This window comes from Heptranchias perlo, chromosome 15, assembly GCF_035084215.1.
Source record: "Heptranchias perlo isolate sHepPer1 chromosome 15, sHepPer1.hap1, whole genome shotgun sequence".
In the NCBI taxonomy this organism is placed as follows: domain Eukaryota; kingdom Metazoa; phylum Chordata; class Chondrichthyes; order Hexanchiformes; family Hexanchidae; genus Heptranchias; species Heptranchias perlo.
The window spans coordinates 16,460,718-16,482,152 of NC_090339.1; positions in this window are offsets into that span (position 1 = coordinate 16,460,718).

Below are 21,435 nucleotides of genomic sequence, written 5' to 3' on the forward strand. Positions count from 1 at the left end.
CTATCAGTATTTATCCTGTTATATATATATATATATATATATATACACACACTGGATAGTCATTCATTTTGTTAATGTCAGTTGAAATGAATCCAAGTTTCTCATGTTCCAGCCATTATATTAATTCTAACGGATGGCTGCAATTCAAGATTGATCCACTGTAATGTACATGTATCATAGCATTTTCCTATCTTAGCCTTGAACTTCATTATAATTTGCTGTTACAGGAGTTTGCTGTCATCACTGCATTTTCCTTATTTGTTTCCACATCTGAGCTTAAGTTAGGAGGTAGCTGCAAACAGATGGCAATCAGTGTCCAGGTCATCACTCCTAAATACCCTGCAGTCTCCAGGGCTTTTACAAGAGTTCAGAATCAGCCAAGGGAAGGAACATCAAATCATTCCTGTACAAATCAAAAAAGATTTGGCTTGAGATTACTCACATTAACAATTGTCCTGATGGTGTGTTTCCAGCCAAGGCATCAGCCTTGTTTGCCCCAGTGACTATTACACAACCCAAAATTTTATTTCTAGTGAAATCTGAGGATGTAAATTTAAATTAATTCAAAGGCAATTTAAAACAGATGTTGGGAAGAACTGCTTTATTCAAAGGGTGATTTGGAATAATTTGCCAAGCCAGGTAGTACAAATATTAGAGATGGTTGTTCAATATGCAGTTGGATGCTAATGTGACAAGTGAAACTTTAGCTGCAATTTCAACACCCCGCCCCCCCCGCCACAGCCCCCCTTGCCCACAAACGTGTGAGGGCCTCATAAATGTGCAAATGTCAGGAAGTCTGGTTAAATGGTGCAGAATTTAGACAGGTGTGTAAGCAAGAGTTCTTTGATACCAGCAAATAGTATTGCACAGATGTTCGGTAAATAAGGAAAGATGCAAGTTAATTTTGTTGAGTTTTGGGTTTATAAAAACTCACCCTCTGGCCTGATGGAACAGTCTGTAGTCTGCCCATGACCTACATGAAGCCACATCTGTGGCAAATAATAGTCAGTGTTTTTAAACTTGGTCTAATTAACATCGTAAGGGAGAAGACATGCTGGTGCACTTAAAGAAAAGGTAATTAAAGAAATGTAAGAGTATCCATTGGAACCAGCCAGATTGGTGGTGAAAAGTAGAAGTGCATTTTTATCCCCTTTGACATGGGATGCTCGGGAGTTGAGTTATGGTGGGCTGAATAATCTTTACTTACCTATATGTGTTTGAACCCTCTCTTCAACCAAGCCTTTGGTCAGCCTGCTTAATCTTACTCTTCCTGGCTTGGTACCTGCCCTCCATATGCCCATTTGTGAACTACCATGGGATTTTTTTTTACTTAAAGGCACAATATAAATGAAGTTGTTGCTGTTAAAACTGCAATGATGTTTCCTTTCCCCCACTTTTCAAAATATTCTCTCCTCCACCATCCCCACTCCCAATTTCATGGGTGTCCTTGTGCTGTGCAGCATCCTCAGCTCAGAAGATAGATCCACGTGCTCCCAAATTTTCTCGAATTCCCAAATATTTCCATTTATTTATGGAAGAATAGCAAGAGTACCCAGTGGGAACACATGGAATTTGAAAATCCCAAAGAATGAAGAAGCTGAATTCCTATGAACTGTGTAGATCAATTCAACAAGACAACCAACACAGTGGCATCAATAATTTTGCTGATTACAGTACAACTAGTTATACACAGTAACAAGGCAGTAAGTACAAAAGATGGGTATTACCCCAATCCTTTGGAGGACATGGGACCATGTGTTGAAACTGTTTGTTCTTTGCTCCTGCTCTGCCTGCCCTCCTTGAGGCAGTTCTTTCTATATCCAACTCCATGTGGCATCCACGTGATCAAGACGTCATCCACCCTCAGCCAATTTAGCCCATTTATGGACATGCTTCCATTTTGTTTCTCCCTGACTCTTTTCAGCAGTTTTCCAGCAGACACAACTTAAAACAAACTGCAGTAAGACAGTTTAGGATTACAACTGCAACAAAAAAATTCAAATTCTCTTCTTAAAGGCCACAGAAATTAAAATTTGGATGACATCAGATTACGTTCAATTTGTTGCTCAACCCTAGTCATAAACCTGCTAGAGTCTATAATTAAGGATAGAGTGACTGAACACCTTGAAAATTTTTAGCTGATCAGAGAGAGCCAGCATGGATTTGTAAAAGGGAGGTCATGCCTGACAAACCTGATTGAATTTTTTGAAGAGGTGAGTAAAGTAGTGGACATGGGAATGTCTATGGATGATGTTTATATGGACTTCAAGAAGGCATTCGATAAAGTCCCTCATAAGAGACTGTTAGCTAAAGTTGAAGCTCATGGAATTGAGGGCAAATTATTGACCTGGTTAGGAAATTGGCTGAGCAGCAGGAGACAGAGAAAAGGTGTAATGGGCAGATACTCAAATTGGCAGGATGTGACTGGTGGTGTCCCACAAGGATCTGTGTTGGGGCCTCAACTATTCACTGTATTTATTAATGACTTAGATGACGGGGTAGAGAGCCACATATCCAAGTTTGCCGATGACACAAAGATAGGCAGCAGTGTAGATGGGAGCATAAAATTACCGAGAGATATTAATAGATTAAGTGAATGGGCAAAACTGTGGCAAATGGATTTCATTTTAGGTAAGTGTAAGGTCAACCACTTTGGACCTAAAAAGGATAGATCAGAGTACTTTCTCAAAGGTGAAGAGCTCGAAACAGTGGCGATCCAAAAAGACTTGGGAGCCATGTACATAGATCATTAAAATGTCATAGATAGGTACAAATAATAATCAAAAATGCTAATGGAATGCTGGCCTTTATATCTAGAGGACTAGAATACAAGGGGGTAGAAGTTATGCTACAGCTATACAAAGCCCTGGTTAGACCACACCTGGAGTACTGTGTTCAGTTCTGGGTACCGTATCTTAAGAAGGATATATTGGCCTTAGAGGGATTGCAGCGTAGGTTCACTAGAATGATACCTGGACTCCAAGGGTTAAATTACGAGGTGAGATTACACAAACTAGGGTTATATTCCCTGGAATTTAGAAGATTAAGGGGTGATTTGATCAAAGTTTTCAAGATATTAAGGGGAATTGATAGGGTAGATAGAGAGAAACTATTTCTGCTCTTTGGGAAGTCTAGGGCAAGGGGTTATAGCCTAAAAATTAGAGTCAGAACTTTTAGGAAACACTTCTACACCCAAAGGGTGGTAGAAGTTTGGAATGTGCTTCTGCAAATGGCAGTTGATACCAGCTCAATTGTTAATATTAAATCTGAGATTGATAGATTTTTGTTAAACATAGGTATTAAGGGATATGGGGCGAAGGCGGGTATATGGAGTTAGGTCATAGATCAACCATGATCTCATTGAATGGCGGAACAGGCTCCAGATACTAAATGGCCTACTCCTGTTCCTATGTTCCTATGTTCTTCAGTGCTGCCTAAGAAACATGTTTAAAGCTTTCTCAGCACTGTTGCTATAAAACAGAGTTCAGAGGTTTTGGTGGAGATGTGCTGATTAATGCAGTTCAGCATTTCCAGCTTCACAATTTACTTGCCCTTAAAAATTCTATGTTTATTTATACAGAAGCTTTAATCAGATCAGTTTGTGGTGACACGGTCAATACTGTGACAGCGCCATTTTTTTTCTCCACAGGAGTAAGTCTTAGGTCCTGAAATTACTCTATGGGATAAATCGTCTCCGAAGGCTTTATAGAGATAAATGGGTTTGATCTAGTAGCCATTACTGAGACGTGATTACAAAGTGACCAAGGTTGGGAACTAAATATTCCAGGGTACTTAACTTTTAGAAAAGACAGTCAAAATGGAAAAGGAAGGGAGGGTAGCCCTGATAATAAAGGATGAGATAGAGACAGTAGTGAGAAAGGACCTTGGCTCAGAAAATCACAAAATAGAATCAGTATGGATGGAGATAAGAAATAAAAAGGGGCAGAAAACACTGGTGGGAGTAGTTTGTAGGCGCCTAACTGTACTTAGACTGTTGGACAGAGTATTAATCAAGAACTAAGAGGAGCTTGTAACAAGGGTAATGCAATAATCATGGGGGTCTTTAATCTTCATATAGACTGGGCAAACCAAATTGGCAAAAGTAGTTTGGAGGATGAATTCTTGGAATGCATTCGAGACAGTTTCCTAGAACAATATTTCGTGGAACCAGCCAGGGAACAGGTTATTTTAATTCTTGTCTTGTGCAATGAGATAGGGTAAATTAGTAATCTCATAGTAAGGGATCCTCTGGGGTGAGTGATCATAATATGATAGCATTTCACATTGAATTTGAGAGTGATGTACTTAAGTCTGAAATGAGAGTCTTAAACTTAAACAAAGCCAATTACATAGGTATGAGGGGCGAGTTGGCTAAGGTTGATTGCAAAATTAGATTAAAAGATATGACGGTAAAAGATAAGAAATGGCGAACATTTAAAGAAATATTTCATAATTATCAACAAATATACATTCCACTGAGGAATAAAAACTCCATGGGAAAAGTGATCCATCCATGGCTAACTAAAGAAGATAAGGATAGTATTAGATTAAAAGAAGTGGCTTATAATGTTGCCAAAAAGAATAGTAAGCCTGAGGATTGGGAGAGTTTTAGAAACCAGAAAAGGATGACCAAAAAATTGAAATTGTGTTTGACAAATCGATCAAAGTTTTTGAGGATGTAACTAACAGGGTAGATAAAGGGAAATCTACAGATGTAGTATATTTGGATTTTCAAAAGGCATTCGATTAAATGCCACACAAAAGGTTGTTACATAAGATAAGAGCTAGGGGTAGGGGTAATATATTAGCATAGATAGAGGATTGCCTAATGGACAGAAAACAGAGAATAGGAATAAATGGGTCATTTTCAGATTGGCAGGCTGTTACTAGTGCAGTGCCACAGGGATCAGTGCTTGGGCCTCAGCTATTTACAATCTATATTAATGACTTAGTTGAAGGTACCGAGTGTAATGTATCCAGGTTTGCTGACAATACAAAGCTAGATGGGAAAGTAAGCTGTAAGGAGGACACAAAGAGTCTGCAAAGGGATGGACAATAAATGCTGGCCTTGCCAGCGACGCCCACATCCCATGAACGAATAAAAAAAAATATACACAGGTTAAATGAGTAGGCAAGAAGTTGGCAGATGGAGTATAATGTGGGGAAATGTGAGGTTATTCACTTTGGTAGAAAGAATAGAAAAACAGAATATTTTTTAAATCGTGAGAAACTATTAAATGTTGGTTTTCAGAGGGATCTGGGTGTCCTTGTACATGCAACACAAAACGTTAGCATGCAGGTACAGCAAGCAATTAGGAAGGCAAATGGTATGTTGGCCTTTATTTCAAGGGGGTTGGAGTACAAGAGTAAGGAAGTCTTTCTAAATTGTACAGGGCTTTGGTGTGACCACTCCTGGAGTACTGTGTACTGTTTTGGTCTCCTTACATAAGGTAGGCTATTCTTGCCTTAGAGATGGTGCAATGAAGGTTCACTAAATTGATTCCTGGGATGAGAGGGTTGTCATATGAGGAGAGATTGAGTAGAATGGGCCTATACTCTCTGGAGTTTAGAAGAATGAGAGGCGATCTCATTGAAAGATATAAGATTTTGAGAGAGCTTGACAGGGTAGATGTTGAGATGCTGTTTCCCCTGGCTAGAGAGTCTAGAACTAGGGGGCATAGTCTTAGGATAAGGGGTTAGCCATTTAAGACTGAGATGAGGAGAAATTTATTTACTCAGAGGGTTGTGAATCTTTGGAATTCTCTATCCCAGAGGCTGTGGATGCTCAGTCATTGAGTATATTCAAGACTGAGATCGATAGATTTTTGGACACTAAGGGAATTAAGAGATATGGGGATCGGGTGGGAAAGTGGAGTTGAGATCGAAGATCAGCCATGCTGTTATTAAATGGCAGAGCAGGCTCGAGGGCTTATGACCGACTCCTGCTCCTATTTCTTATGTTCTTATATATTTATTTTAAATGGGTAATGCCTCCACTAAAATAGCAGAGAGAAGAATGTCATATGAGCATGTTAAACACTTCAATGCTTTTATCCCACAGTATAATTTCAAGGCCTTTGAATGAGTGACTGTTATAAATTCAGATTCAGACTGTCGCTCCCATAACCTGGTGGAGTAATCTTGTGATCTAAACTGAAAATTCATGTCTTTCGCATATATCTCTGTGCCTTTTCACTCTCTTTGAAGGCAGACCAAGAGAACTTCTGGCAAGATGAAGCCACCTGCTAATAATTAAACTGCTTTGTTGCACAGCAAGTGAACATACGGATCAACAGTTATGCTTCGACTCACTTAATTTAATCAAAACACATTGGGGGTGATTTTAACCCCCAAGAACAGGTGGGTTGGGGGCGGGTGGGAGTTTAAAATTGTTGTTTTTTGGGTCGCGACTGCAACCCGGCTTTATTTCTGGGTTTAACGTCGGTGCGTAAAAGTACAGGCTTCGCACTGGGAATGCAAAGTCCGAAAATTTTGCAGTTGCGACCCAAAATAACAATTATTTTCAACTCCCGTTCTTGGGGGTTAAAATCACCCCCATTGTCTTCATAGAATAATACAAAAATAATGAATATGTTACATCTCCCCACATAGTGGACCACCTTGCTTGACTTAAACAAAATAACTCCTAACTCTACTGCATTTTCCTTCTGAGTCTGGCCGTTACTACATTAGCATCTTTTATTCTGCCTCTTTCTCACAATTATTTAAGAGCTGGTGATGTTGGTGGACATCACCAGCTTGGAGAAGTTATTGAGCTTCAGTAATGAGTGCGGCATTAAAATATTCGTCAGCTTCCCTGAGGCACTAAGGGAAAAATTAATCAAATTTCCCTCTTTTATATACGTTGGCCTCTACTGGAAACGTGTGTGTATGTGTGTATGTACGCAGATGATGGGTAAGAACAGGTTTTCACCTCATCCCCCCATAAAGGAATAGCCAAGCTATTCAACCATGAGGAGAAGGTGAAAACCTAGGCATACAGATGAAGAATAACCCCTTCAACAAAGTACCAAAAGTCTTCTGTTGCCAGTAGAATTATCCCTTACGTGGCTAACTGCATTCAGGAGATTCAGAAGGAAATTGCGGGAGAGAAAATAAAGATAAAAATAAACCAAAGGATCTTAAAGTTACTGATAACATTTTGAACTGTTTGACTTTTAATAAGAGGAGCTGACAGTAATACTCTTAATATTTAATTTCCATATATGCACACAGTGCTGCTCTGCGCAGTGGTGCCAAAAAGATCAAATATAAGGTGACATTGTCGCAATCTCAGCACTGTGCAGATCAGGACTGCACCTGCATAAGTTAAAATATTAAATCGAGATTTCCATCCATTAACTCTTGTGTAAATATACAACTTTGTTCTCGTCAGTGGAGCACTGGGGTATCTGGGCTTCACCTCTCAAAATGAATTCAATATTGTTTTTAAATATTTGCACCGTGTAAATTATTTTTCCCGTTGCATTTAGTTTCTCCACGTCATGCGCCATTACCCAATCAGGAGGGCACGCATGCAACCTGCTCCCAAACCACTGCATATGCAGCTCCGTAATGATATACAAGAGTGACCTGCCATCTTCCCTCACTTGCAAGATGCCTTGCCAGGCTCGGTGACAAAATAACATTAGCACACTGTCTGTCAGGTCTGCTGTTACACGTTGTTAAATAAAGAGAAGGCGGCTTTGGAAAGTTCATGGTGCAGTAGCTACAGCATCTGCTACAGTTCAGTGTCGTCCCTGAGGGCAAGCACAGAGTTTGAACAGGAATTTTCTGAGCAGATTGTTTTAGGCTGTTCCAGTAATTTGGGAAAGGACTTGGAGCTCCCTCTTGGTGACACGGAATGGGGAGAGATGCGGAAGCATATCCGAGAAATGTCCACGGGTCATATTTTTCTCTCTGCATTTATTTATGACAATAGAAATAGGACTGAGGTAAACAAGGGTGCAAGACCAGTAGGAAGTGGGATTTTTACCGCTTCTCTGAGTCCAGTATAAAACATGCTCACTGCAGTTAGAGACAAAAAGCCTTTGTGATCATTAAAGCCTTGCTAAAGGTCAATCACAGCAGAATTATTCAGGGGGGGTGGTGGAGAGAGGAATATAAACAAAAAGTGAGACTCCAAACTTCAGCAGCACCTACAGAATTGAATAGTAAAGGGGAGTTTATATGTCCCATGAAGGATGGCTAGCTGGCTTCACAGAGATATAGAGGTCAATTTTATTACCGAGCGAGTTTTGGGCGAGCGGGGGGGGGCCGAAACTTCAGTCCTGGGGTATTTTAACTCTCAGGCCTCGGTAAAATGCCACTGGTCCACTTTCCGGCCAGAATGGGTGGGAGGAGGGTGCAGAATGGCTGCTGGTAGGCAGCGATCTGGCAGTGCACTGATCTCCTGGCCCGCCGGCGAGGGGGTTTGGGGGAAGGGTGAAGAGGCCCTCCAAGTAAGTGAAAAAATTACCTTTGTGGGGCTATTCCTGGAGGGCCTCTTTGTCCTTCCCACCAGTAGCTGGCCTGCTTTAGCTTAGCGGGAAGCCGCGGTGGCTTTCCCACTCAGGCTCGTTAAAATGCCATCCTATTGACATCATAGAACCCAATTGGCATTTATACATAAGGCCCTTGCCTGAGTGACAGCTTGGCTTAGTTGGTAGCACTCCCACTTCTAAATCAGAAGGTTATGGGTTCAAGTCTCACTGTGGAGTTCAGCACGCAAGCTAAGCTGACACTTCGATGCAGTACTGAGGGAGTGCCGTATTGTCAGAGGTGCTGGCCTAGAAATAGAAGCACTCCTGAAAGAGGCTATTGGGTAACCATGGGAAATTGGTCAGTTGTATATTAGGGGTGAGCTGCGGGTGCTAGTCGTGGCCTCAGGGGCAGCTCGCCGGTCGCTGGGACACCGGCTGAGGGCAGCAGGTGAGTCTGGGGTGGGGGGACGGGGGTGTGTGTGTGTGGGGGTGTGGGGGGGAGAAGAGAGGCAGTCATTGGGGGGGTGGGGGGCGAGCATATGCTGACCAGCAGCCCGCAATTTTAATATGGAGCCAGGAGTCCCTCCTGCTGTACACCTGAGAAAACTGACTGCAGTGTGCATGTCACATTCCTTGAGTATAAAAGATAAAAGGGTGATCTAATTTAAGATGATTAAAGGTTTTGATACGGTAGATAGAGAGAAACTATTTCCTCTGGTGGGACAGTCCAGAACAAAGGGGCATAACCTTAAAATTAGAGCTGGGCCGTTCAGAAGTGACATCAGGAAACACTTCTTCATGCAAAGGGTAGTGGAAATCTGGAACTATCTCCCCCAAAAAGCTGATGAAGCTGGGGGTCAATTGAAAATTTCAAAACTGAGATTGATAGATTTTTGTTAGGTAAGGGTATTAAGGGTTACGGAACCAAGGTGGGTAGATGGAGTTAAGATACAGATCAGCCATGATCTAATTGAATAGCAGTTAAGGCTAGAGGGACTGAATAACCTAATCTCGTTCCTATGTTCTTTCCTATGTTTCTTTGTTCGCACGCTGCGCTCAGTTATGACCCAATTTAGCAAAGAGGCCTTAAACAGATGTTAGACCTCCAATTTGCATAGGCAATGGGTATGGACTGAGTGCAGCACATTCAATATTGCACCCTTCAGCGGCCTTTTCTCATCCTGAAACAAACACTGCGCAATCGAATTTCTAGGCCACTATTCTTTGGATGAAATGTTAAACCGAGGCCAGGCTAGGAGGAATGAAAGCTCCCACGGTAACTATTCAAAGACAAGCAGAGAGTTCTCCCAGTGCCTTGGCCATCATTCTTCCCTCAACCAAAACTCCCAAAAACAGATTATCTGGATGTCTGTTCATCTGACCTTGTTGTATGCAAATTGGTTGCCTCATTTACCTATAGAACAATAGTGACTACACTTCAAAAGTAATTCAATAGCTGTGAAGTCCCTTGGAATGTCCTGGTGATGTAATTAGGAGCTACATAAATGCAAATTCTTTTTTCTTGATATTTTCTTATTAACATTTCTTTTATTTATATCTATGATAATTAACTTCAGCTCTATATCTGGCATGCTGCTACTTTACAGTAATTTTCTTGCCTTACCTTGGTGCTCTTTCAAATCATGAGACTCTTTCCAGATCTCACTGAAGCTCCTCACAGCACTCTGACCCAAGGTCATGTGATCTTTGATGTATTGTCATGCAGCTTGCCCCAGAGCGTGCTAATGGGTCTTTCAGCCCAATCAAAAGAAGTCCCCCTGTTTCTCTATTATACAGCCAACAAGGTTCTCCATGACAAGGTCAGAGAAATAGGTTTTATGAATTTTTTGTTGAGCTGTGTCTGAGAAATTTTACACATAGCACAGCCAGATGAATAAACCTCTCGATATTTGTACCAGCAATGTAGCTTGTTAGCTGCTTGAGAAAGATTAAAGTATCGTTATCACAGGTATCTCGTGATTGCCCTGTTTTCTCTCTGTCTCAGGCCTGTCCGATCACTTTTGAGGGGTCAGAGAGGAATTTTTTACAGAGGTTTCCTGAATTGGCAACAGGCCTCTGTTTTTTTGCCTCTCTCCACAGAAGTGGGTGGGAGAAAGAAGGATTTGGACATGGGGTTGACTCCAGTAAGAAGTGGGACATATGGGCCAGATGGTTGTTTTTTATCCTGAGTATGTAACACAATATAACATTATTGCAAAAAATAATTTATAACAGAGTTGCATGTACCTGCTATTTTAATTGTGGATCATTAAAAATTCATGGCGATGGCACATTTAATCCCTTATTTGAAAAAATGAGAGAAATACATTAAATTTACTCTACTGCTGTGACCATGAGCAGAATTGTAACAGATACTGTAGTGTAGTGGGTAGTGGTTATGTACTGGACTCGTAATCCAAAGGCCTGCATTAATACGGAGAGCGGAATTCAAATTCCACTAAGGCTGTTTGAGAATTGTAATTCAGTTAAAACATTTGGAAATAAAAAGCTGGTTTCAATAAAATAAAAGGAATCATGAAGCTATCAGATTGTCATAAAAACTCAAGTGGTTCACTAATGTCCTTTTAGGGAAGAAAATCTGCCATCCTTGGACTGGCCGATATGTGACTCCAGTCCCACACTAGCGTGGTTGACTCTTAACTGCCTGCTGAAGTGGCCTAGCAAGCTACTTGGTTGTAGCAAATCACTACAAAGCAATACAGCGACTCAAGAAGGCAACCAGCCACTAGCCTCTCAGGGCAACTAGATGGACGATAAATGCTGGCCTTGCCATCGACACCCACATCCCAAGAATGAGCAGGCCTTGACACCTTTTGATGATGAAGCTCAGATGAAGTGAGTGCTGGACACAGTTGGATAAAACAAAAGCAGCTTATTGAGGCACAGAAAAGCAGCTTATCAATCAGTACACATGACAAGCTGGAAGACAGCACACTACACCATGCTGGAAGAAATCTCAACAACACACATAATTAAACCTGTTTCAGCAGACTTACTTCCTTACACAATTAAGCAAGGCAGTTTCAGTCAAATAGCTACTATGCTACACAGGAGTCCTGGGCGCTAATCACCAAATTTCCCTACAGCCAAAGGTCGTGGATGACAATAATTGGAGTAGCAAAACCCTGGATCGTCTTTTGGATTTGACAGGATAGCAAGAGATTAAATTGGTTTCTCAATCCATTGCCAAGAAGCTGAGGCTGCCGTGTTACCCAGTGGGCTTTTTCCAGATGCTTGCTACCTACTAGCAAGGACTGCACTATTTTCACAGGCTGCATTTGTTGCCAGGGCTATGTTAAAATGAATGGGGCTAATTTTTACTGCCTCCACTGGGTGAGAATGGGGCGGTAAAGCTTTGAAAAGCGTGACGCTAAATTTACCACGCCATTCCCGCTCGCGATCTGCTCGCTGCCATTTCCAGTCAGTCCTGGAAATGGGTGCCTTACCAAGGAAGCAAATCGGGATTCAATGAGTTATGTAGGACCCCAATGCTATTTTCAGGCACCAATGAGCGGAGGGTGCACTGTACCCACTCTGCCCATTGGTACGAGGTGTAGAGCAGCCTAACCAGAGGTCCTTAAAGGCTGCTCCAGAAACAGCACAAGTAAGTTTACAGAATGGTTTTTGTGATGATCCTGCCTTAACAATCTAAGATTTGTCAAATATCGTTTGGTGAAGGCAATACCCCGTTAGGACTGCTCTTACTAACATATGTCAGCTTGGATCAGTTGGTAGCACTCTTATTCTTTGAGTCAAAAGGTTGTAGGTTCAAACCTCACATTTGGACTTGAGCCAGTCTGACACCTGTGCCATCATAAAAGATCTAAAAAAGAAGCCAGACACATCGACCTTAAAAAGGAAAAAGAAAAAGATTTTAAAAACATGCAAATATTAGAAATCTGAAATAAAAACAGAAAATGCTGAATATATGCAGCAGGTTAGTAAGCATCTGACATGAGAAAAGATAGGTTAGTGATTGTTTGCGTAGAGGCAGCACAGGAAACTTTGAAGTTGACTGATACGTATAGAATGGAATATCTATGATGCAGACAAGGACATTAACACAGGGAAACAAATTATAAGCAACACCCTGGCACATAAAGCAAATAACCCAAGGGGGCGAAGTGATCATGTCAAGAAAAAGCGAGTGGTAGTTATAGGGGATTCTATCATTAGAAGGTTGGATTGCCTTTTCTGCAGTCAGGACTAGGAGTGTTGAATGGTTGCTTGCATTTCAAGAGGAGCTGGGGAAGATTCTGTCAAGGGAGGGTGAGCAATCTGAAGCTATAGTTCACGTTGGAACCAAAATCATAGGGATGAGCAGGATGGAGGCCTTGCAAAGGGGGAGTTTGAGGAGTTATGCGTTAGACTGAAACGAAAGACCCTCAAGGTAGTAATGGCAAAATTACCTGTGCTATGCTTTAAGCCGGTTAGAAAGAAACACATCAATATGCAGTTTGACTGATGGAGTAAAAGGGAAAGATTCAGATTCCTGGGGAAGTGGGACAAGTCTTGGGGCAGGGCAAAGCTCCACTGATGGGATGTGCTTCACACGAGCTGAACCGGTACCAATGTACTTACAGAGAAGCTAAGTAGAGCAGTAGGGGCGTATTTAAATTAGTACTGCGGGGAAAGGGAGTCTTGGGGTTATGGGGGGGTGGAGTTAAGAATAAGTCTAGGAAGGTTTAAAGCAGTATAGAGCAGTGAGGTTAAGGTGAAAATGACAGGAGAGCAGTTAAGGAGAAAAATATTTAAGGAAAGAACATGAAAAAAAGTAGAAAGGAATGTGTCAGGGTTGCAGTGATTATATGCAAATAACCAAAGCTTTAGATATACAGTCAAAAACTCAAGACACAAATTGGAATAAAGAGACATGATGGCATAGCCTTGACAGAAACTTGGTTTCAGCCAGAATGAGACTGGAAACTAAACATTCCTGGCTAAAAAGAAAATCAGGAAAGATCGAAAAGGAAGGGAGTAGTTTTGTTAATTAAAGACATCATTTCAGCCACGGAAAGGAAAGCTTTTATTAATAGTGGTTGTGTTCAGAAATAATAAGAGATCTTCTTCCATACTGGGAGTACATTATATATCAACAAATAATGGGCAAGAAATTGAGGATGAGATTTGTAGATAATTTAGAGAGATTTGCAGTGATGAGTGTTGTAATGATGGGAGACTTTGGGGGGGTAAATTCGATAACCCCCGAATCCGGGCGCGGGGGTTGCAGTGCGCAATTAGTCGTTGAGATGCAGGCAACATGAATCTCATCTCCATGATTTCTGCATGCAGCCAGCACTACCTGCGCTGTTGAGTGGTTGCACGCACCAGCAGGGGGCCCGATCTGGGGAGTGGCCAGCACTATTTAAAGGCAGCCTGCACCTCTTAAAGGGGAGGTGCACAGTCAATGCAATCAGTGGAGGAAGACAAGTGGAATGGCTTGACCTGTAAGAGAGAGTGCATCAAGGTTCTCCGATGACGCACTGGAGGCCTTGGTGGAGGAGGTGGATGTATGGAGGGCCATCCTGTACCAACAGGGTGGCAGGAGACCCTCCAGACACCAGCAGCGGAGGCAGTGGGAGATAGTGGCCCTGGAGGTGAATGCCAGGAGCATGGCACCACGCATGTGGATGCAGTCCAGGAAAAAAGTTCAATGATTTGACACAAGTGGTCAAGATGAATGAATGCAAGTGTCAAGTGGCACATCCTACTAACTGCAGCACTCCTCCACGCACAACACCCCCCTGTCACCCACCCACCAACAAAAGCTTCCCATCCATACACAATGCTGCACTTCGGATGCTGCATCTCACCCTCACATAGTACCACACTTGCAATCTACACACCCACAACTCACAGATCACACACACTGGCAGCTATTTGACCATGACAGACACATCCACTCGTAGGAGCACGAGGATGGGAAAAGGCACACGAACAACAGGCATTGGCGGATTGCACAAGGGTGAATAGTGTAATGTTGTCTACATGATTTCATGTGTAAATTTATAAATTTGTGTTTGAAGTCGCAGTTGGTGGTGGTTTTCATTTCTCCGATGAGCTGAGGGAAGAAGTAATGTGTAATCGTAAAAAGGACAATTTGATGGCCATGTGGGAGAGGAAAGTTGAGGAGTGTGGGCTGTTGGTGACTTGGGAGGTGTCATTCAGGTTACTGGCATCGCTCATTAATAAGGCGAGCACGCAGAGACCTGGCAGACAGGGCCTGTGCACCTTGTTGCCTCCTTGCCTCCTCCTCTACCTCTTCCTCCATCTCCTCCTCAGCCTCTTCTTCCTCTTCCTCTGCCTCTGGCTCAGGGTCTTGCCAGATAGACAGAGGCAAGGGCTGTTCCCTCTTAATGGTGAGGTTGTGCATCATGCAGCATCCCACGATGAATCTTGACACCTGCTCAGCGAAGTACAGCAGAGCTCCACCAGAACGGTCCAGGCAGTGGAAGTGTTGCTTTAGGACACCTATGGTATGCTCAATGACGTTTTGTGTGGCTGCATGGTTCTCATCGTAGGCCTGTTCTGCACGTTTGCATGCATTCCTGACCAGAGTCATGGACCACCTCACGAGGGGATAGCCCTTGTCGCCCAGTTGCAAGCCTTTGACTTGCCATGCTGGTTGAAAGATAGATGGGATGTTGTCTGCCAGGGCTCTGCGTCATGAATGCGTCATGACTGCTGCCAGGGTAATGGGCAATGACCTGCATGATGCGCTGCGTGTGGTTGTACATCAGCTGCACATTGAGGGAGTGGAACCCCTTTCTGTTCATGAAGATGGCCAAGTTGAGATGTGGAGCATGCATGGCAATATGCATGCAGTCAATGGCACCCTGCGTCATGGGGAAGCCTGCAACGCGAGCAAACCGTGCTCACTCATTCTGCTTCTCTCTGTCAAGCAGGAACATTATGGGCCCGATATTAGCACCCGCTATCGGGTGCGTTCCTGGCAGGGGGGCTCCGAAAATCGGAGCCCCCGCAGGTGGGAATCCCGCAGGCAATTAAAGCCAGCGGGGTGCCACTTAACAGTATTTATTGTGGTATTTCAGGTCGTTAACAGACCTGATTAAGGAGATATTTCAGGAAGGGGTGGGATTTAACAAACAACTCGGACTGTTTCCCGTACTGGGGAAAACACTCCCAGTTGAAATGGACGTGTTGCAGCTATCAGTCTGTGGCAGCTGCAAAGGTCCATTTGACAGGTGGGTGGGGGAGACCCTCACCCATTGCAGGAGGCCACTCTGTCACTTTGGACAAAGTTTGGCCTCCACCACCATCCTCCTAACAATCAAATTCACCAACTTGCACACTTAACCCGGGGTCCAGAGACATTTACCTACCTTGCGGACCTCCTCAGATGTACGTCTTCCAGATGGGGGCCGCCGTAGCTGCAGTCATGACCTCCTCGGTGGGCAAACAGCATCACCAGCCTCACCAGCCTCGCCGGCCACGCTGTCCACCTCCGACACGTGGAGCTCCACAACACAGTGCTGTGACACATCCACCTGTACAGCAGGAGGGAGGGCAACCGCAGAGAGAGATGCGTCGCAGAGGGCACTACCCTCCGCACAGGGTCCACAGACCGAGGCTCAGCTTCCTGGACCTCTCTGAGCAGCAGTGCACACGGAGGCTCAGAGTCACTCGACATGTAGTCGTGGACATCGGCAGCCTCCTTCATGCCGAGCTGCTCCCGGTTGGCCCGAGCACCATCTTCTTACCTGTCACTGTCAAAGTCATCACTGCCCTCAACAACTTCTCCTCCGCATCCTTCCAGGGTGCCACCGGGGACATCGCCGACGTCTCTCAGTCGTCTGCACAAAATAGCCCTGCAAATACACCTACACCCACTCTGCAGTGACACAATGGGTGGCATCAGGTGTGGGTCTTCATTGTGATCCTCAGGAGCGGGCATTATTGCACAAACCAGACAAGATTCGCAAAGATGTGGCAGTAGTGGTGACAATATAATATGTGATGTGAGTTGCTCAGAAATTAAATATAAGTAAAAACCATGACAAACCCTCAAACACCCTTGTGCATCCCCTTCATGCTCACAACACGTTTGCCTTACGCTGCCTACTGCACATATGTGATGCATGCCCTGTGGCTGCAGCACAGGTAGTGGCAGGTTGAGTGAGGCTGACCGTGAAAGAGATGCATGAGAGGGTGAGTATGAGATAGAGCCATGAGATTGTATGAGGATTGGGTTGAGTGGTAGTGGCGGGATGAGTACTGGCGAGGTGAGTAAGTGCAGGTAAGATGAGGATGAGGTTTGAGTGGGTATGAGGGGTGATGTGACAGAGTAGTGTTGGCAGTGCAGAAGGAGGTGTGTGGTGGGGGCGGTGATGTGGCAGACGGAGTGTAGGGGAATGAGTAAGTGTACTCACTTCGGCTGACCTACTTAGGTCATTGCAGCGCCTCCTGCACTGTATGCAGGTGGGCGATATGTTGGTGGTGCAGGTGACCTCCTCTGCCACCTCGAGCCAGGCCTTCTTGGTGGCAGAGGCAGGCCGCTTCCTCCCGTCCACCGGGGGGAAGATCTCTGTCCTCCCCCTCCTCCTCACCCCATCCAATGATACCTGGAGTGAGGCATCATTAAACCTGGGAGCAGCCTTCCCCCTGGGCTGCTCCACGTTGTAATTTTTCCTATTTCTTGCAGCATCAGTCAGTGGAGGACTGCCCCTTTAAATAGAGCTCCTCCAGCTGACAGAGCTTACTGCGCATGCGCAGTCCGCCCGCCGCGCAGCTCAGCAGTGGGGAACCTGGAAGACCAGGTAAGTGGATCCAATTAGGCTGCAATCGCGCGCGGGGCAGACTGATTTCACCGGGCACGTTACCCACGTGCCCAATCGCCCCCCTCCCCCCCGCTGCGAAACCGCCACCCTCCTAATATCGAGCCCTATGAATCTGTTGCACAGCTCGTACAGTGCCTCAGTGACTTCCCTTATACAGCAATGCACTGCAAACTGCAAGATGTTGCACATATCACTAGCAGCGGCCTGAAAGGATCCAAAGCCGTAAAAGTTCAGTGCCTGGTTATCTTCACAGCTACAGGCAATGCTGTCCTTGCCCTGATCTGAGGTTGCAGTTGTGGCTGCAGCAGTTAGCGTATCTCTGTCATGACCTCTTTCATGAACCCAGGCGTCAGATGCACTGATCTTTGCTCAGGTTGAGGTAAGAGAATCGGTCCCTGAAGGTCCTCGTTGGATATGGCCTCCTGCTGAGTGCCCTGTGCCTCCTTCTCCCTCTCCTCGCAGCTTGACCTGCTCTGTGTGGCCTCTCTGCATGCTTCCAGTCATGTTCAATGCCCGGCGGGTTCCCCAGCAGGCCATACATGGTTGCCAGAAATCTTGTTCAGCACACTGTTGTAAATACCACCAACAGTAACGCAGGACCTGCCAGGCCACTCTCTGTATTCTATTGCAACTTTCTCCAAGTATAGGAAGCTTCAATAAACATGTACAATTGTACCAGCAGCCAGAAGCAATAATCCAGCAACTAACCTGCAACACCTGCATGATCCCTTTAAATAGCGCTGGTGGGGGGTCCTCCAGGCAGTCTACGACCTGTTCAGCTGTGCGTGGTTAAGTGTGTTGGCTGGAGCGTTGAGTTCCAAAATCGTACCTGTCCCTTTAAATCAGCTTTACGCACTGATCCAACACACATTCTCCTTACTTTACATGCTGCCGGCATTCGTTATCAAACGCCTTTACCAAGATGGCGTCCGGCGCCCATCACACTAGAAGCCTGGGCGCGCATTCCAGACGCCATTTTGGGTCCTTAGGAGGCCACATTGTGCCTACAAAACAGATGCTACCGGGCCCCATTTCTAGCCCTTTAACTATCCTAAGGTGGACTGGAAGAAGACAGAAGGCAGTGAAATTTGTCTTGGGCGGTGTAGCAAAATAACAATAGTGAATCTACAGCCCATTTTACATTCCACCCGATGTTTCTGCAAACAGCAATATGATAAATGACTAGTTAATCTGTTTTGGTGTGGTTGGTTGAAGGATAATTGATAAAAGATGGGGACTTGGTTTAACATCTCATCCGACCATGCAGCACTCCGTCAATACTAAACTGAAGTGTCAGCCTAGATTATGTGCTCAAGCCCCTGGAATGGGGATTAGGGATATAAATACATAAATCTTTAAAGTTGGAAGTGCAGGTAGAAAAGACCATCAAAAAGGCAAATGGAATTCTGGCTTTTATATATAGAGGCATTGAATATAAAAGAAAAGGGATGTTCAATTTGTACAAGACATCATAGGTCAGGCCACAGTTGGAGTATTGCATATAGTTCTAAGTGCCCCATTGTAAGAGGGATATTAGGGCCTTGGAAGGAACACTTATAGTTATGAAGAAAGGCTCTAACAATTGTCTGTTTAATAACGACAAAAGTATCTAAAAATGGTGGGGGGGGGGTTTCTGGCAGGAGATCAGTGGAACTCCTGGAGAAACACTAGAAACAGTTAAAAATGGCTGTTCATTCTGTTTCTCCAGGGTTTCAATCGATCCTCCTTCAAAGTTACAGATGGAGATTGAGAACACCCCGTGCTAATTCAGGGACATTACATTTATCAATTTTTAGTCAGCTCAAGTATTGTGAGTTTAAAATGGAACTCTCTGTCGCTGCATTCTGAAGTAACAAAGGGATCTGGGGGTCCTAGTGCAAGAAAATCAAAAAGTTAGTATACAGGTGCAGCAGGTGATCAAGAAGACCAACGGAATGTTGGCGTTTATTGCTAGGGGGATAGAATATAAAAACAGGGAGGTATTGCTGCAGTTATATAAGGTATTGGTGAGACCGCACCTGGAATACTGCATACAGTTTTGGTGTCCATACTTAAGAAAAGACATACTTGCTCTCGAGGCAGTACAAAGAAGGTTCACTCGGTTAATCCCGGGGATGAGGGGGCGGACATATGAGGAGAGGCTGAGTAGATTGGGACTCCACTCATTGGAGCTCAGAGGAATGAGAGGCGATCTTATTGAAACATATAAGATTGTGAAGGGGCTTGATCGGGTGGATGCGGTAAGGATGTTCCCAAGGATGGGTGAAACTAGAGCTAGGGGGCATAATCTTAGAATAAGGGGCTGCTCTTTCAAAACTGAGATGAGGAGAAACTTCTTCACTCAGAGGGTAGTAGGTCTGTGGAATTTGCTGCCCCAGGAAGCTGTGGAAGCTACATCATTAAATAAATTTAAAACAGAAATAGACAGTTTCCTAGAAGTAAAGGGAATTAGGGGTTACGGGGAGCGGGCAGGAAATTGGACATGAATTTAGATTTGAGGTTAGGATCAGATCAGCCATGATCATATTGAATGGCGGAGCAGGCTCGAGGGGCCGATTGGCCTACTCCTGCTCCTATTTCTTATGTTATTATGTTCTTATATAACTATAGGGGTGAAATTCATCTTCACCCGTAGAGCAAAATGGGCGCCAAGTCAATAGAAAAGAAAATCGGGTGTGGAGCAATACAGGCTGACGATTCGCTATCACACGTTCCGCGCTCCTGGCAAAGACCAAGTTCACTCCCTCTTTGTCTTGGGGCTTGAATTTAAACAATATTCAATCCTGCCTTAATTAGCAATTAATGTTAAGGCAGGCAACCTCTATTTATGTCACTGCCTATCAACAAAATTTAATTGGGTCTAAGCTGTCTGGCTGGTACTTCAGGGTTGTGAAATAATGATGTACACGTGTTTGCTGCCATGAGAGGAAATGGAGTTTGTTGTCTGTGGTTACCACCACCATTATAGGTGGGGGGGGAGGGGGCATACCAAAATAGAAGTTCCAAATGCGATGGTGATGCCACCCACACCCTCATCCATTTGGGTGCTAGCAGTCATTCATATTATAGTTACTGGCCTGTTGAGAAAGACCTGGGATTTCTTCAAAGGAACAAGCCAAGTATGGACCAGAAAATCGGGGGAAAATGCTGTAAGCATAATCCCACTGCTGTGCTCATCATTAACCCCACCAGTGAGGTTCTGTGATGTGAGTGGAACCTCACAAAATTACTCCTTATAAAATATAGCTGGCTCTCCTGCTTCTACAGTTCACTCGTTTCCTCCATTTATTTCGAAATCACTGCAGTGAGATTAAACTCCATGAAGGCAGAGGCTTGAATTCCATAAGGGTTCAGACTCAATTGAAGGATTCTAAAAAAAGGCTCCACGTCTTTGAAACACTTTGTTATTTTGAAATCAGGATAAAATAATGTGCTGTTTTCGTACCAGTGTTTCATTTTACTCTGCTGCATTAATTTTCTTTCTGTATATATTTAATTCTTGTAATAAATTTACCTTGTTGTTTTAGCCTGAATGACGCAGTCTTACACTGTTGTGTTTTTCCACTTATTGGGCAGAACAGGAGTGCATGGTGGGTAACCTGTGCGATTTGCGGTGCAAAACACCTCAGTAATTGTTAATCCTGGTGCATACATATTCCTATTCACAGCACGCCTAGCATTGTAAATTGCAGATCATAGGGATGTGGGTCTGCTTATGTGAGCTGCAACTCTCTATAAACACAAATAAAGAACAATGAGAAAAAGCCCGAATCATGACACCTCAGATTGACTAACTTTATTGTTGATACCATTGGTGTTTCTGAATGTCAGTAGTCAATCGACAAAATTACTCAGACCCAAAAGCTCAAATCCTTTAGTTATTTTAAATCGTAGATAATTATTTGCAATAAATATTTTACCCACTTTGCACAGAATATAGGCTATATTAAATACATTTATCAACCATAAAATTAACATTATCCATACAAATACCTAGAGTTGTGGGAGTGACATCAGTGATATAACTGTAGGAATTTGCAGGAATGTCACTAGAGGATCTGATGTCAGCCTATACGTTTGTCTCAGACACACTGCTGTGAAATGCTGACAAAATGGGGGTTTAAAACATGCGT